Consider the following 16,224-nt stretch of genomic DNA (forward strand, 5'->3'; position numbering starts at 1 on the left):
GCGTCTTTTTTTAAATAGTACTTTTCTTTCTTCTTCAATCTCTTATTATTCTCCAGTGTTTCCCATTAATTACCTAGACTGTGGCGGTCTAATTTGTCCCGCCACAGTTGTATAATGAACCGAAAATAATATTTTTATAAAGAGGGATTATAATTTCTTTCTTTTTTCTTTTTTAAATATAAAGTTTGCCGATTCTCCACTTGCACAACCTGAAGTAGGCACTTCCGGTAGGACTTCCGGGTTGCGAATGGTACTTCCTGTCCCATCGACTTACATTGTTTTCATCAACTTTTTTCCTGTTATTTAAACAACTTTGTCATCACAGAGAGGTAATGAAACGTTTGTAATATTATAGTATAGAATGTATTTAATAAGCAAACGTTTGTCAGCAGGGTTTTTGGGCTGTATTTCATGTAAAAACGTTACTGTTAGTTTACTTAGATCAGCTACTGAAGGCTAATGCTGGCTAACAGAGGCTAGTAGTCAAAACGGGATGGATTAGCTTTGAGCTAACAGGCTTTGTCCTTGATGTATTCATTCCATTCTAAACATAACATTAATTTACAAAACATTACCTGTCTATATAACGTTGAGGAACAAACTATGAAGTGTGTGTTTTGGTGAACATTGGACCGCAAAGCAGATTGCAGATGCATTGCAGCTAAGCTAAATAGTTAGCTGCACTTCTTTCTCAAACCGAATTAATCACTCTAATTAATCACTAACATACCTGCATATAATCCTCTTGCATATCTGTAGATACTATATGTATGTATGACTAGTGTAGAGAGAGAGAGGCTGTATTTCATGTAAAAACGTTACTGTTAGTTTACTTGGATCTAGATGTAGAGAGAGAGGCTAACCTAGCATTCTTTATGTGTGATTCTCAAAATAGACTGATTCTTTATGAAAATCTAATCCTTTCACATCTCGTTTTTGCATACAGGGACCTGCTGTGCATTCGTTCAACATCCCTGACCAGCAGGCAGCAGCATGGCTCTTTTTTTACACCAGATGCTTAGAAGAGCTACCGAGGATGAAAGTGACGGATGTCCACAGAATTGTAAAAGCGAGCAGTAAAGCATCGAACTCTTTGCTGGACAATCCTCTGTTCCTCCCCTCCCCCCTCTCTCCCCTCCCCCTTCTATAACATTTAATACACAATATCCAACATATAATACGATACTTTGTTTTATCATTAAAGAATATGCAATTTTTTTAATCTTTAATAAATGGCTAAATGAATAAATTGTTTGTTTCTTTGTTCATAGACCGTGTCGTACCACGCGGCCGACGGCGCCACCCCAGCCCAGCGGGGGTGTGCGTGCGTGCGTGCCGCCCGTGATGAGTGCGTGCGTCCGTGAGTTTTTGCGTGCTTGGGTTGCTTCATTGCGGGGGCTTGTGTGTATGCATGGTTATTTTAAGCATTGTACCTAAAGCATTTTTTAAATGATATTAAAATCTTGAATCTTGACTCTTGACTACCGGTATTTAACCCCGGTCTTCTGCGTGACAGGCGGGGACACTCGCCACTATACTAACGAGGACGCCCAGGTGCCACAGAGAGGAGGAGAACGAGGAGGAGGGATGGCATGGAGCAGGTATTAAGCATGGATTATATACCCGATAACATTGCATGTTTTAATCCTACTTCCCTGGTTTCTGGCTTTGGGAGAAAAGGCTCACGTTCACAAATGTTGATGAAACCTTCCTAGACCATGGAAAGAACATAATTGGAATTCTTGATTTTGGTGGTGTTCCCTTTTTAACACTTTCCGTGCCGGAGCTCGGTGCCCCGGAACCTCCTTGCGTGCCGCCCTTAACACTTTCAGAGCCCAAGCTTAATCTTGATTTACCGCTTGAATGCCCACCATCCACTTCAATGTTAGCGTTAATAACGCCTAATCTATGTTTTAAATTATGGCTATGTGTCTAATCTGCCCCTCGCTTATCAATGACTCGTTTTCCAGTCAACATTGTCGAAGCGGATTGTTTTTTTATCGGTTCATTTTCGTTTTATAGCATTTTGAAAAGCCCTTGGTAAAGGTGGAGCTCCTGTGTTGCTATGCGATTCCTAGAGTTCTCTATACGGCGGATCACTGTGATACCTCAGTCACGTCCCTGTTGGTAGTTGACAGACACATTCGCAAGACTGTCAAGCGTTGGCTACATCTGCCACCCTGTACTTCGAACGGACTGCTGTACAGCAGTGGCCCGAACGGAGGTCTGGGCATTCCGAAGTTGGGCCGAATGGTGCCTGCGATACAAGCCCGGAGAGTTTGGAGATTGAGCCGATCGGCGGACTCAATCATACGAGGAATCGCCCGTGAATCATTTTCGACGCGGGACTTTGAAAAACTTTGGCTGAGCGCAGGAGGTTCGCAGGAGAACATGCCGGAATGGGTGTATCCTGCCAGAGTCGGAGACGGGACTGAACCCAGCGCCGAGACGCCAGGAGAGAGGAGGCCAGTTCCGTGTAACTGGCGGCAGGAGGAATTCGACAAGTGGACAGGTCTGGCAGCGCAGGGGCTGGGAATTCGGATGTTCGAGGCTGATAGTAGTATAAGCAAGGTAGATTCCTGAGTATGCATAATAGTAAACAACAGTACGGCGGTTAGGTTTTTTTTATTTTTTTTTATTTGACACTGTATTAAGTGACTGCCCTCCCTCCTCCCCCTCCCTCCCTCCTCCCTCCCCCCACTGCAGCGGTTATCCGTGTACACTTGATCAAAGTGATGGAGCAGATGCAGCAGCGGAAAGGCGAGTTCAGGGTCCTTAAGCATGTCTTCAAATTGCTCAAAGTAGTTATATCACAAAGGGCCCGGGAGGACCAGCACCACCAACAGCACCAGCACAACTCGGACCAGCACCACCAGCACCACTATACGGTACGGCTCAATACACACAAGTGTTAAGGGGATGCAGACCAGAGAAAGACTTTCGTCTTGTTTACATCAGGGTAGGGCTGGGTGATATGACTAAAAACGTTATCGCGATAAAATTATAAAATTATTTTCATATAATTCGATATCGATAATTATCGTCAATATAATGTCTGTCAAGTTTAATTAACTTCTTATGCTGCTGCGAATGTCTCGAGTCGAGTTGATGTCGTCATCAGTCCGCGCACGTTAGCAGTTAGCCGACAAGCGGAATATCTCATGACAATGTAATAAATATGACACTAAAATACTCTCTTCCGCCACAATATATTGAAACCACCTCCACTGTATACCCCACACTACTATAAACGTGGCCTCAGAATTCACGCCACACACATACTCGGCACGTAAATATATAAAACATCGCCGTGCAAGCTAGTTATCCTAGCCAGCCTGTTGTTTCTAAGCGGTGTATTCCATGACAATGTGCTAAATATGACACTAAAATACTCTCTTCCGCCACAATATATTTAAACGACGTCCACTGTATACCCCACACTACTATAAACGTGGCCTCAGAATTCACGCCACACATACTCAGCACGTAAATATATAAAACATCGCCGTGCGAGCTAATTAGCCTAGCAAGCCTTGTTGTTGAGTGAGTCCTACCTCTGGGTCTCCTTCCGGGTCTCCTTCGCTCTCGGCCATCTCCTTCACTGATTGGTTGTTAGTGCGTGCTCATATCCAAGCTTGGAAAATCGATATATCGAAACTTTGCGACCACGTTTCATGTTTATTTCGAGGAAATAATTTATCGTGATAGTTATCGTTATCGTTTTATCGCCCAGCCCTACATCAGGGTCCCCCATTTTCAATTCATCAGGACATATATGACATACACGACATACAGATAGACAGTACTGCTACATCTATACATTTATGACATACCAGATTTGCAAATACAGTACTGTTTGTGATACAAAAAGAGTCCAGAAAAGAGTATATACATTTGACGTGAATGCATAAACTATATCTTAAATTATGGCTATGGCCATATTATGGCCGTCGCTTATCAATGACTTGTTTGCAGTCAACATTGTCGAAACGGATTGTTTTTTTAATCGGTTCATTTCCGTTTTAAACCATTTTGAAAAACGCTAGTTTTTTTAAAGTTCCAGAAACACTACACGCGTACAGTACAGCTCAATACATACAATTGTTAAGGGGATGCAGACCAGAGTAGACACATGGCCATAATTTAAGATATAGTTTATGCATTCGCAAATATGAGAGCTCTGTCATTGAAGTGGGTGGTGGCACGCAACAGCGTTCACCCTGATGTAAACAAAAAACAATCCGTTTCGACAATGTTGACTGCAAACAAGTCATTGATAAGCGACGGCCATATTAGACACATAGCCATAATTTAAGATATAGTTTATGCATTCGCAAATATGAGAGCTCTGGCACGCAACAGCGTTCACCCTGATAAACGAGACGAAAGTGAAAGTCTGTTGGCGAGTCACTCATAGCGAGGGTTTAGCGGGCGTAGCGAGGGGCGTGTGCTAGCGTGCGGCAGCGGCCAATCAGCGCAAAACGGGAACCCGGAAACACAACTTACAAGTTGTGTACAACAGGTCAGCAGGAAGAGCACAACTCTGGCAGCTAAGTAAGTAACATTGTTCGTCGAACAGTGTTGAACTTGAGTAAAAGAAGGTGAACATCTCCATAGACAAATTGGCCGAAGTCGGCTTTCCTTCCACTTAACACCCATGCAAAAAAAAGATACAACCCTCCCAGGTGAGATACCTATGGTAAAACATTTTAGATGCTTGGGTGTGGAAATATTTCCCACCATAAGACAAACGGTGAAGCACAATTACACAAAAATACAGAACAAAATCAAAGACGACCTGGACAGGTGGGCAAAACTTAAAAACTCAGTACAGGCAAGGGTATCAATAGTTAAGATGGATGTACTACCGAGAATCAACTTCATCAGTTCAATGCTACCGTTACCCCCTCCAGAGGGTTACTGGAAAAGATTACACTCCTCCACATACAAATTTATTTGGAATAACAAACCACCTTGCATAAAAAGATCCACCGCACAGAGAAATAAAGCAGACGGTGGCATGGCAGTTCCAGATTTTTTCCAATATTTTAAGGCATACACATTAAGACCATTGACAATATGGTTTGATCCCCAGGCATTGGTATCCTGGAGAAAATTGGAAGAAAACATAGTAGCCCCACATAGACTGAAGGACATAGCACACACTAAACTACCAATCAAGCACTGTGAGCGGAAATTTGGCCCCATAATTACCCATGCAATCCGGATATGGCGTGAAACACACAAAAAATATCCTAACCCACAAAAATGGCATAATCACACTCCCTTATTCAATAACAATGCACTCTTAATTGAAAAACGTCCTATAAGATTCCCTATATGGGAAGAGCAAGGCATACACTCATTAGGGGATATTTTTAACAACCAGGGTTTTTGTAGTTATGGAGAAATATGCACAAAGTTTAACCTCACCGGGTCCACATGGCTTTTTTACATACAGTTACAGCCAGTGGCGGACTGGGACTCAAATTCAGCCCGGGACATTCAGACGCACCAGCCCACACACCGGCCCACGCACCGGCCCACGCACCGGCCCCGAAACCGGCCCACACAACGGGCGTTATGAAACACTTGTCCAGTATTAAACAACCCAAGGCTGTGGCTAAGGAGTCAACATCAGGGAGACCAAATCTACACACCGCCCCTAGATGTGCACTCATGCACAGTACACACACACACACACACAGACACACACATACATATACCGCTACTTCCCGTCATTGGCATATGTTTTTTTTTACTAACATCTTAGTGCCTCATTAGCCTAGGGATTAAGGATACATGAAGTATTAACTACACCATAATAATATTGAGGTTTTGATCCATAGAAAGTAGGGATGTCCGATATTATCGGCCTACCGATATTATCGGCCGATATCGGCATTAAAATGTGATATCGAAAAATATCGGTATCGTTTTAAAGAAATAATATTTTATTTACATTTCTATAACCTTTATTTACCCAGGCAAGCAAGTAAGAACCAATTTTCATTTTATTTATTGTCAAAAGTATGCATAATGTTGTGTTAATTCCACAACAAGAGATATGTAATGTTAATTACCTGAAATTATTCCATTTCTTGGGGCGGGAAACCCTGCATATATCGGTATCGGTTGATATCGGTTGATATCGGTATCGGAAATTAAGAGTTGGACAATATCGGTATATCGGTATCAGTAAAAAAGCCAATATCGAGCATCCCTAATAGAAAGGTCTGTGCTACACAATTTCAGTTAGATTGGATTTATTGTCCTTTAATTTGGCACTCATGACATTAGTTGCTTGCCGTTTAATCAACATTGAAAGACCCCCCACTTCCTCCCAGACACCCATTCCAAGAGCCTGTTTTCTCTCTCTCTCTCTCTCTCTCTCTCTCTCTCTCTCTCTCTCTCTCTCTCTCTCTCTCTCTATGTATGTGTCTCTCTGTGTGTGTGTGTGTGTCTCTCTCTCTCTGTCTCTCCCTCTCTCTGTGTGTCTCTCTCTCTGTGTCTCTCTCTCTCTGTCTCTCTCTCTGTGTGTCTGTTTGTCTGTCTGTCTGTCTGTCTGGACTGGGCTCTCTCTCTCCCCTCAGGGTCAGCTGTGCTGGACTGGGCGCTCTCTCTTTCCTCAGAGTCAACTGCATAAGAAGAACATCAGCAATCAATAATAATGGCTTGAATTCATACAGCGTTTTTCAGCCTTTTGAAAACACCCAAAGTAGTAGTAGTAGTAGTAGTAGTAGTAGTAGTAGTAGTAGTAGTAGTAGTAGTAGTAGTTTATTCAGTCATCATCTCACACAATACAATATACCCTATCATTTAACAATATTTGATTTTACAGTGACTGAAAAGGTACAGACTGAAGCATAATGCTTATATATGCCTGTCCTATATTCTTAACAAAAATTAAAAAAAATTGCGGCTACGTGGCGTAGTGGGCAAGGCGCTCACCACAAATACTGGAGACGCTGGGCTCGCCTGTTCGAGCCCAGCGCTCCACATTGCTTTCAGTTTAGCTGGTCGTTCATACTAATACACATTGGCCGTATTAGGGGGTGGGAAACTGATGGGTGGGGATTGGGCGTTGTGGACAGCGACTCCTACAGGTCGGTTGGTGTGCCTGCGCAGTCGAATCAGGAAGTGTCGGGGGCAGCGTGAGCCTCCCACGCGTTACTCCTCGCCACTGAGAGATCGAGCTGCGCAGGTGAAAAGATGCGACTGCTGTTACCTCAAGTACCGGAGGGGACTTGTGCTATGTATGACTTAGTCCACATTGCAGCCGGCTTGTGGGAGGCAAGAAACAGCGTTCGTGACAGGGGAGGGTTGAATTGGATGATACGAAATTGGGATGGGAGAAAATGTAGAAAATGGGAGAAAAAGTGGATAAAAAAAACAAAAATTTAAAAAATTAAGACTCCAAAACAGTATTCTAAAAGAAAATAGCAAAAGAAAACAGTATTATTCACCCCTGTAGTTTTCAAAAATAGCTTTACAAATTTTTCTTAAAAACCAAAAGCGAATTACTAATTTTTTTTTTTTTTTAAACTTTGACCATTCCGCTGGTTCTTTTTGCGTTTATCGCTTTTTCTCTGGTCAAGAATGACCGACAGAAACAGGTTGAATGGGGGTACAGATGGGGGGAAGACACTCTGAGAAAGTTACGGCTTTGTCCGGGAATCGAACTTGCTACCCCAGATCCGTGACAAGCACGGTTGTCCCCGGCGGCGAAATAGCGATTGAGGTACGCGGTGAGCTACCCCGAATTACTCATTCTTAACTGTATATCAGCATTGTTCCACAAAGCGCTTCACAGAAACCATCAAGCATTCACACTCACACAGTCATACACTACTGGTGGTTGTGAGCAGCATCAGCAAACACAGCTGCCCTGTGGCAGACTGACGGAATCATGTCTGCTAATCAGCGCCAACCACCATCAACAACATTCATAAATACATTCAACATTAATGGAATAGGCTAACTACCAACTTAGCTGTAGCAGTTAGCTGTTATATGCAATCACATATGTTTAACTACGGGGTAGTAGTTGACCTAGTTGTTAGCTTAAGCTAGTTAGCTGTGGTTATTTACAAACATGTAGATGAGACTAATCGAGAACATGGCTAACTGTTGGGAATTCTAAGGTACATCTTATTTAAGCATGTAAAATGGCAACTAATCAATTCAATCAATTAGATTACCAATATTATATCAACATGAAAATTTGGAAGGGAACATAATAGTATTTTATTTTAGTATTTACTATTATAATATTAGTAGCCGATTAATTTGCAGCCCGTCCTAGGTTCTGATTGGCTCTCTAGGTTAGCACTTTAGCTTCTGATGCTGTGGTGGGCACTAGTCCTAACATTGCTAACTAAACTTTTAGTCAGAGAAAAAACGTCACAAGTCACAACTATTTACGTCCACGTGCTGTAAGGAATCAGGAATACGGAAAGCACATTGTCTTGTAATAGAATGACTGGAATCACTGCAAGAGCTAGTATAGGCTAGCTAGCCCTCATGAACCGGCAGACACCAACAGTAGAATATGCACTAGGCTACTGCATGCACCTGTCATGTTACTGTTGGTTCCTTCCACTTGAACTTCATCATCATTAGCAGCAGCAGCGGGTAAACATGTCTGTAATTTTAGAACATTGTTCTGCGTCTTTTACTAGCAATTTTATTTTTTTATTCTAGCTTTTTCAGCTCCACCCTTTCTTTTTTTGCATTCTCCATTTCTGCGCTTCTAGGCCTACTCGCGGTTGGGAGGAAACGTGAATCTCATTCACTGATGTCTCATGTCTCATTCAAGACTGGCTAACAAAAGCATGTCTTTCACTTAACACCAAGAAAACAGTGTGTATGATGTTCACAAAGTCACCAGTAGAGGTCACTCACTCTAATGTGTTTCTGGGAGAGGCGGAGCTGGACATTGTACATTAATTCAAGTATCTTGGGGTCACATTGGACTCTACTGTACATTGACCTTCAAAAAGTCATGTGAAGAAAGTGACAAACAGTCAAGTTTAACATCGAAAACTTCAGGCAGATCAGGCCCTGCCTGCCAGTTAATGCTGCAAGGATGTTTCTGCATTCAATGAATTTATCACACATCGAGTAGGCCTACTGTTTTATCAACTGGTCTCTTTTATATGTCACTACTCTTACACCAATATAATTACTCTACAAAAAAGCCATAAAAGTATTTGATAGGAAACCAATTTCATTTCATCACTGTAATGTTTTAGAAAAACATAACATGCTAAGTTTCGAGAATTTCCAAGTTTTCAAATATACTTGCTTCATGTACAAGGTTCTGCATGGACTTGCCCCTCCCCCATTGAATGAGTTCATCCAACAGAAAGCAGACACTGGCATTACCACCAGGGCCATCAGTAGAGGGGACTGTAAGGTGCCTTTTCGGTATACTACCATTGCAAAAACTGTGTTCTCTGTTAACTACTGGAATAGCCTTCCAGTTGTGATTAGAGAGTGCCCTACATACTCCATGTTCAAGACCCATCTTAAACTGCATCTTAAGGCAAACCAGAACTGTGATCATTTTTAATCTGATTTAGTTTATGCAACTTGTTTATTGTTTTATTGCCGGCCCACACACCGGCCCACATAATGGCCCACACACCGGCCCACATATGGCCCACACACTGGCCCACACACTACACCGGCCCACACACCGGCCTACATTAGTGGCCCACACACTGGCCCACACACTGGCCCACACACCGGCCCACACACTGGCCCACATACTGGCCCACACACCGGCCCACACACCGGCCCACATACTGGCCCACACACCGGCCCACACACTGGCCCACATTAGTGGCCCACACACCGACTCACACACTGGCCCACACACCGGCCCACAGACTGGCCCACATACTGGCCCACACACCGGCCCACACACCGGCCCACATACTGGCCCACACACCGGCCCACACACTGGCCCACACACTGGCCCACATTAGTGGCCCACACACCGACTCACACACTGGCCCACACACCGGCCCACACACTGGCCCACATTAGTGGCCCACACACCGACTCACACACTGGCCCACACACTGGCCCACACACTGGCCCACACATCGGCCCACATTAGTGGCCCACACACTGGCACACACACTGCCCAAAAAAAAAAAGAAGTAAAAAAGTAAAAAAAAAAAAAAAAAAAAAAAAAAATATATATATATATATATATATAATTTTTTTTTTTTTTTTTTTTTTGGACCAGCCCACTTTGGTCCCGGCCCATCGGGATTCGTCCCGAACGTCCCGATGGCCAGTCCGCCACTGGTTACAGCTATGTTTGAAGTCTCACGGTGTTCCATTAGACATACCAGTTGAACACCACAGATACCACAAATTCTTCTATGAAAGAGAGACATCGAGAGGTTTTGTATCAGGTTTTTATTATCAATTACTAACGTCCTCGTATGAAACCCTCCAACTAGACTCTGTCTGGAGGAGGGATATACCAGACCTGGAAAGTGACTTTGATTGGCAAGGAGCATGGGCAAATGTCCGTCTTACATCAAGGAACCCGGACCATCAACAAATCAATCTTAACTATATTCACAGGACATACTTGACTCCTATAAGACTGAACAGAATGGGTCTTAAACAAGACTCAAAATGCTCCCAATGTACAAATGGAGACGAAGGGACATTTATGCACATGTATTGGGACTGCCCACCAGTTAAGGCATTCTGGAAAGATGTGACCCATCAATTATCAAAACTCGTATCTTGGAATATACCAGTACACCCCTCTGTATTACTATTGAATGATGTTTTTGAGTTTGCAGTAAATCCACAGCTAAAGAGATTGGTTTTATCGGGTATCACAGTAGCTAAAAAAACTGATCGCATCACGCTGGTTTCAACCGGAAAAAATGTGCCGGAAGGTTTGGTTTCTTACATATCTCGATGTGATTTATCAAGAAATATCTACAGCAAGAATTCTGGGTCTCAACGAATCCAAAATGTCAATGTGGTTAGAAGTGGTGGAGAGAATAAAAGCTAGCTTATAATGGTAGTGTCTGGTTAGGAGTGAGGGATAATGGAGGTACTATCCAAGGAGGGGTCCGGGAGGGGGGGGGTTCGAGCTGGAGCATATGTGTGTAGGGTTTTAGATAATAGGTATTAGGGGTATATCCTGTATAAGGCATTGGTATAATTGGTAATTTCGTTGGATATACACTGTATACGGTAAAATATTATTATAGACTTTTTTTTGTTTTCTGTTTCTGTACTTGCATGTCATTTTAGCCACCTTAATTGTTAGTTTCATTATGCATTGTGTGTTGAGTACTGACTTTTAATAATTTTAGTTTTGCAATAATAAAAGACAAATAGAGCTGGCAGAGACCCTACAATGATGTATATAAGCTCCGGCAGAGAATACAATTGTATGTATTGAGCTGTACTTCACTGTACCCATTCTGCAATCTGTTAATAAAGTTTTCAATCAATCAGAGAGATGAATACACATTTTATAAAGTTGAATGTCTATCAATTCCACAGATCAACCCGCCGTGATGAAAATAACCCCATTTTGGCTTCATTCAGTGATCTGGGCTGGATGTTGCGGGAACTTGGAATGCCACGGGACCACGATGAACTCAACATTACCATCACCATGCTCGGCATCAGAGGAAATCATGAGCAATTGTTCCCCCTCATCGATGTGAGAGGAAGATATGTTTATCCAGAGCACCTTTAGCACCCCCCCCCCCCCCCCCCCTCTCCTCCAGTTCCACCGGATCCACGATGCAGTCTGCTGAAAGCGCTGCTACTGGACGTAGCAAGGGGCCTACCGGAGGAGGAGGAGGAGGAGGAGGAGGAGGAGGAGCTGATGGAGACAGAGGTGGGTTAAGGTTCCCACACTTTTTTATCATTGTTTAACACTTTCAGTGCCCAGCAGGGGGCGCACATTTAGTGCTTGAATGCCCACCATCCACTTCAATGTTAGCGTTAATATTGCCTAATCTATGTTTTAAATTATGGCTGTGTCTAATCTGCCCGTCGCAAGCGTCGCATTATCAATGACTCATTTCCAGTCAACATTGTTGAAGTGGATTGTTTTTTTATCGGCTCATTTCCGTTTTATAGCATTTTGAAAAGCCCTTGTTTTCAAGGGGGGAAAAAAAGAATCCGTGATATAAAAACAGCACAGAACAATTCACTGTACTCTTACATACTGTACCCCCTCTCTCTCTTTTACACACTCTGCCTCTCTCACACTCCATCTCTACATTCTCTCCTCTCCCTCTCCTCCCCCTATCTCTCCCCCTCCCTCCAGGGGTGGTGACTCTGTCCCTAGCAGCGGTGGAGGCGGTGTTTCCGTTGTGGGAACGCCTGGGCCAGGCGCTGCTAGGCCTGTTAAGTATTGCGGTCCCTCCCTCCCTCCTCCTCTCTCCTCCCTCCCTCCCTCCTCCAGATGAGGAAGCCATGCTCAGGGATGTCCTGGAAGAGGTGACAAAGCCGCAGCGGCGTCTGGACAGAGCGGTCTGCCCTCCCTCATCCCCCCCCCCCCCCCCCCCTCCCCCTGCAGATGAGCGTGCTGAGCGTGAAGAGCTGTTTCAACAACTGGAAGCTGCGGAGGAATGTGAGGCAATCAGAGAGATGAATACACATTTTATAAAGTTGAATATCTATTATCAATTCCACAGATCAACCCGCCGTGATGAAAAATTGGCTTCATTTGATGATCTGGGGTGGATGTTGTGGGAACTTGGAGAGCCACGGAACTCCAATCGATTATAATCACAAATCTCGGCATCACAGGCATCAGAGGATATCATGAGGAATTGTTCACCTTCAACCATGTGAGAGGACGTGTCGAGACGCACAAAATTAGGTTCCGCGTGGATGTGATGTTCAAGCGGAGGCTGCCAGATAAGGCTCTAAGGAAGCTATTGTGCTCGTCGCGACCTTGGGGCTCAACGACCTGCCAATGGTCAAGTTAATATAAGAGTGTTTCACTTTCACACAACCCTTCAGCAGTTCTGAGGGAATACCTGAGAAATGTGCGGCTGCGGTGGGAGGTGGTCAAGGTCCTGGCCCGTGTGGAGAACGATCTGCAACTGGACATCACAATGGGGCTTGGAGGAGGAGGAGCAGAAGGAGGAGCAGCAGGTAGATTCCTTAGTAGCAGAGTATGCATAATAGTAAACAACAGTACGAGGGTTAGGGTTTTTAAAGTGTTTTTTATTTGACACTATGAACAAGATCGACCGCCGCTTGAAGGAAATGGGCCGCAGCCTGCCAGATTTAGGCCTGAAGGCACTATTGGTGGCTGCACGTTAGGGCTGGGCGATATGGCCAAAAGCGTTATCGCGATAAAATTATAAAATTATTTTCATATAACTCGATATCGATAATTATCGTCGATATAATGTCTGTCAAGTTCAATTAACTTCTTATGCCCGGCGCCGATGGACGGGCTATTAATAGACTTGTTTTGCTGCTGCGACTGTCTCGAGTTGATGTCGTCATCAGTCCGCGCACGTTAGCAGTTAGCCAGAGCAAGCGGTGTATCCCATGACAATGTACTAAATATGACTCAAAATACTCTGTTCCGCCCCAATACATTGCAACAACGTCCTACAGGGACGCGGGAAGGGGGGTGCGGGGGGTGCTGCAGCACCCCCTCTCAATTATTGCAAAAAAAAAAAAAAATATATATATATATATATATATATATATATAATTTTTTTTTCTTTTTTTTATGGCAGTATTTGTATATACTGTAACTGTATAACTGTAACACTGTATATTATAAGTTTATCCTGCTCAAAGCACATCACCATTTTAATATTGTGTGTATTGAGCCATACTGTATTGTAGCCATTCTCCAATCTGTTAAATAAAGTTTTCATTCATTCATTCATTACACTACTGTATGTACACAATCATACGTGTAAAACCGAGTAGATTTTCGAGTGATGACAGACTGTCACAGACTGATTGAATGACAGGTGAAACAACTAATTGTATTCACCTCCCGTCTCCCGCCCTTCCCACGCGCCACGAACCACTGAGCTACTGTGATACAGTGCTTGCGCAGTCAGTCGATTTGAGCTAGTAGTCAGACTTTGCTAGCACAGAATGTCTCACTCGCAGAAAAGAAAAATATCAGATTTATTTTCGAAACGTCCCGCCGGTCCCAGTGACAGTCCCACTAAATCTGATAAACGTCAGAGACAGAGACGACAGGTTCAGCCTCAGCATCAGGTATTGAAGAGTTAACTGAGTCTGTTCCCCTATACCCCCCCTCGGGCGCCAGGGGCTTCCACTGAGGGGTGATGCAAATAGGGATGGGGTGTTATGGCAGCTCATGATGGAAAGAGTGCGCACCGAGTCTGATCCCGAGTTGAAGAATTGGCTCCAAAAGAGAGACAACTGGATGTCCAACAACATCCAAAACGAAATCTTACAGCTGCTTGCCCATGATAGTCAGCGACAAATTAGAGGCAAATCATCCAAAAGCCCAATCTTTGGCTTGAGCGCTGACGGAACCACTGATGTCACTCAATGGAAAAGAACAATTCTCGTGTAATATACAGTTAGCCGATGACAACTTGGAAGCTCAGAACTTCTTTTGGGGTTTTTACAATGCCCGGCCCAGACACAACAGCCGAGACGCTGTTTTTGTGTATAAAATACTTTTACGCCTCGACCTGCCCATGGAGAGGCTGATGGGATACTGTTTTGACGGGGCCAGCAACATGTCTGGGGGGTACAGGCTAGACCAGGGGTTCCCAAATTTTTCAGGCCGCGACCCAAAAAAAACGGTGTCAGAGAGCCGCGACCCCCACTATTATAGGAGGTAAAAAAAAATTATTTTAAATGGAAATGTATGGTTGAAACATGCAAACGTTCAAACGCACACACACTAATAAGCATTGGAGGCTTTTAACCAGGGCCGGACTGGGGAAATCATTCAGGCCAGGAAATATAGCCCCAGTCAGGCCACTTTTTAAGCAGGGGGTCTGGGGGTCCCCCACCAGGAATTTTTTTGTTACAAAGACTTAATTTCCTGCATTCTGGTGCAGGCATTTTTTTATTTGTACCCTTTAAATGCCAGTGTTTGTGATGGCATCACAACTTATTGTTAAAAAACAGGCTAGCATATGTATGATTAGCAACAACACAGATTTTTATGGATTTTCAGTTTTTTGTAATTGATAAATACAATATTTTATTCAACTTCAGCCCTGATCATAACACCACATATTCATTTTATACAGGGTGTCCGCGGATCCTTAAAAAGTCTTAAAAAGTCTTAAATTGGTTTATCAATAATTAAGGCCTTAGTTTGTCTTAAAATGTCTTAAATCCATTTTCAGAGGTCTTAAAAATGCCATAGAAAGGAAAGATAAAATGCCATGTCATGTTTTATTATGAAATCTGGGGAAGTACGGTTAACGGGAGATAAAGTCGGGAGTTTTTATTGACCGCGTTGTAGCATCACGCAGACCGGAATGGGGCGGAACCAACACGGGTCCTTATGTTGGCCGGGAACAATTTCAGTGGAGTCTAGCTAACGTTAGCAAGGCGAAGCGGAAGCGATAACGTTACGTTTAGTTTAGCATTTGCACTCGTTAATATGGGAAAGTGCCAATTTAACGAGAGCTGGCTCGACAATCCACTGTTTGCGCCATGGTTGGTCCCAGTCAAAGACCATTATTCTAACCCTTTAAATGCCAGTGTGTGTGATGGCATATTTGCAATATATCAAATGCAAAGTACATTTTTCTGGGGGGGATTATTACAGGCTAGCATGTGTCAATGATTAGCAGTTTTTCGTAAGGATCCCGCCTCCACCAATCACATGCGGCTCCCTTTGTGTGTGTGTGAGAGAGCAAGAGAGAGAGAGAGAGAGATAGTTCTCCAACTTGTGTGAGTTGCAGTGATCTCCTGGTTGTTCCCCACCTAGGTTATCTAATAGCGCCGTGCAAGCTAATTATCCTAGCCAGCCTTGTTTACTACTTGAGTCATACCTCTCTACGTCTCCTTCCGCTGTCGGCCATCTCCTTCACTGATTGGTTGTTAGTGCGTGTGCTCATATCCAAGCTTGGAAAATCGATATATCTAAACTTTGCGACCACGTTTCATGTTTATTTCGAGGAAATAATTTATCGCGATAGTTATCGTTATCGTTTTATCGCCCAGCCATACTGCACGTAAGACCCG

General features: G+C 43.6%; 1 long non-coding RNA gene across 1 annotated transcript; it reads left to right on the forward strand.

The window, feature by feature from the left end:
- The first annotated feature begins 944 nt into the window (after positions 1-944).
- On the forward strand, positions 945-11,835 carry LOC311237700. Its single transcript, XR_014620303.1, has 5 exons — positions 945-1,063; positions 1,272-1,360; positions 1,517-1,601; positions 2,707-2,888; positions 11,551-11,835. It is a non-coding gene; the product is annotated as an uncharacterized lncRNA (long non-coding RNA).
- Positions 11,836-16,224: the final 4,389 nt, after the last annotated feature.

This window comes from Notolepis coatsorum, assembly GCF_963971535.1.
Source record: "Notolepis coatsorum genome assembly, chromosome: 12".
Classification (NCBI taxonomy): Eukaryota; Metazoa; Chordata; class Actinopteri; order Aulopiformes; family Paralepididae; genus Notolepis; species Notolepis coatsorum.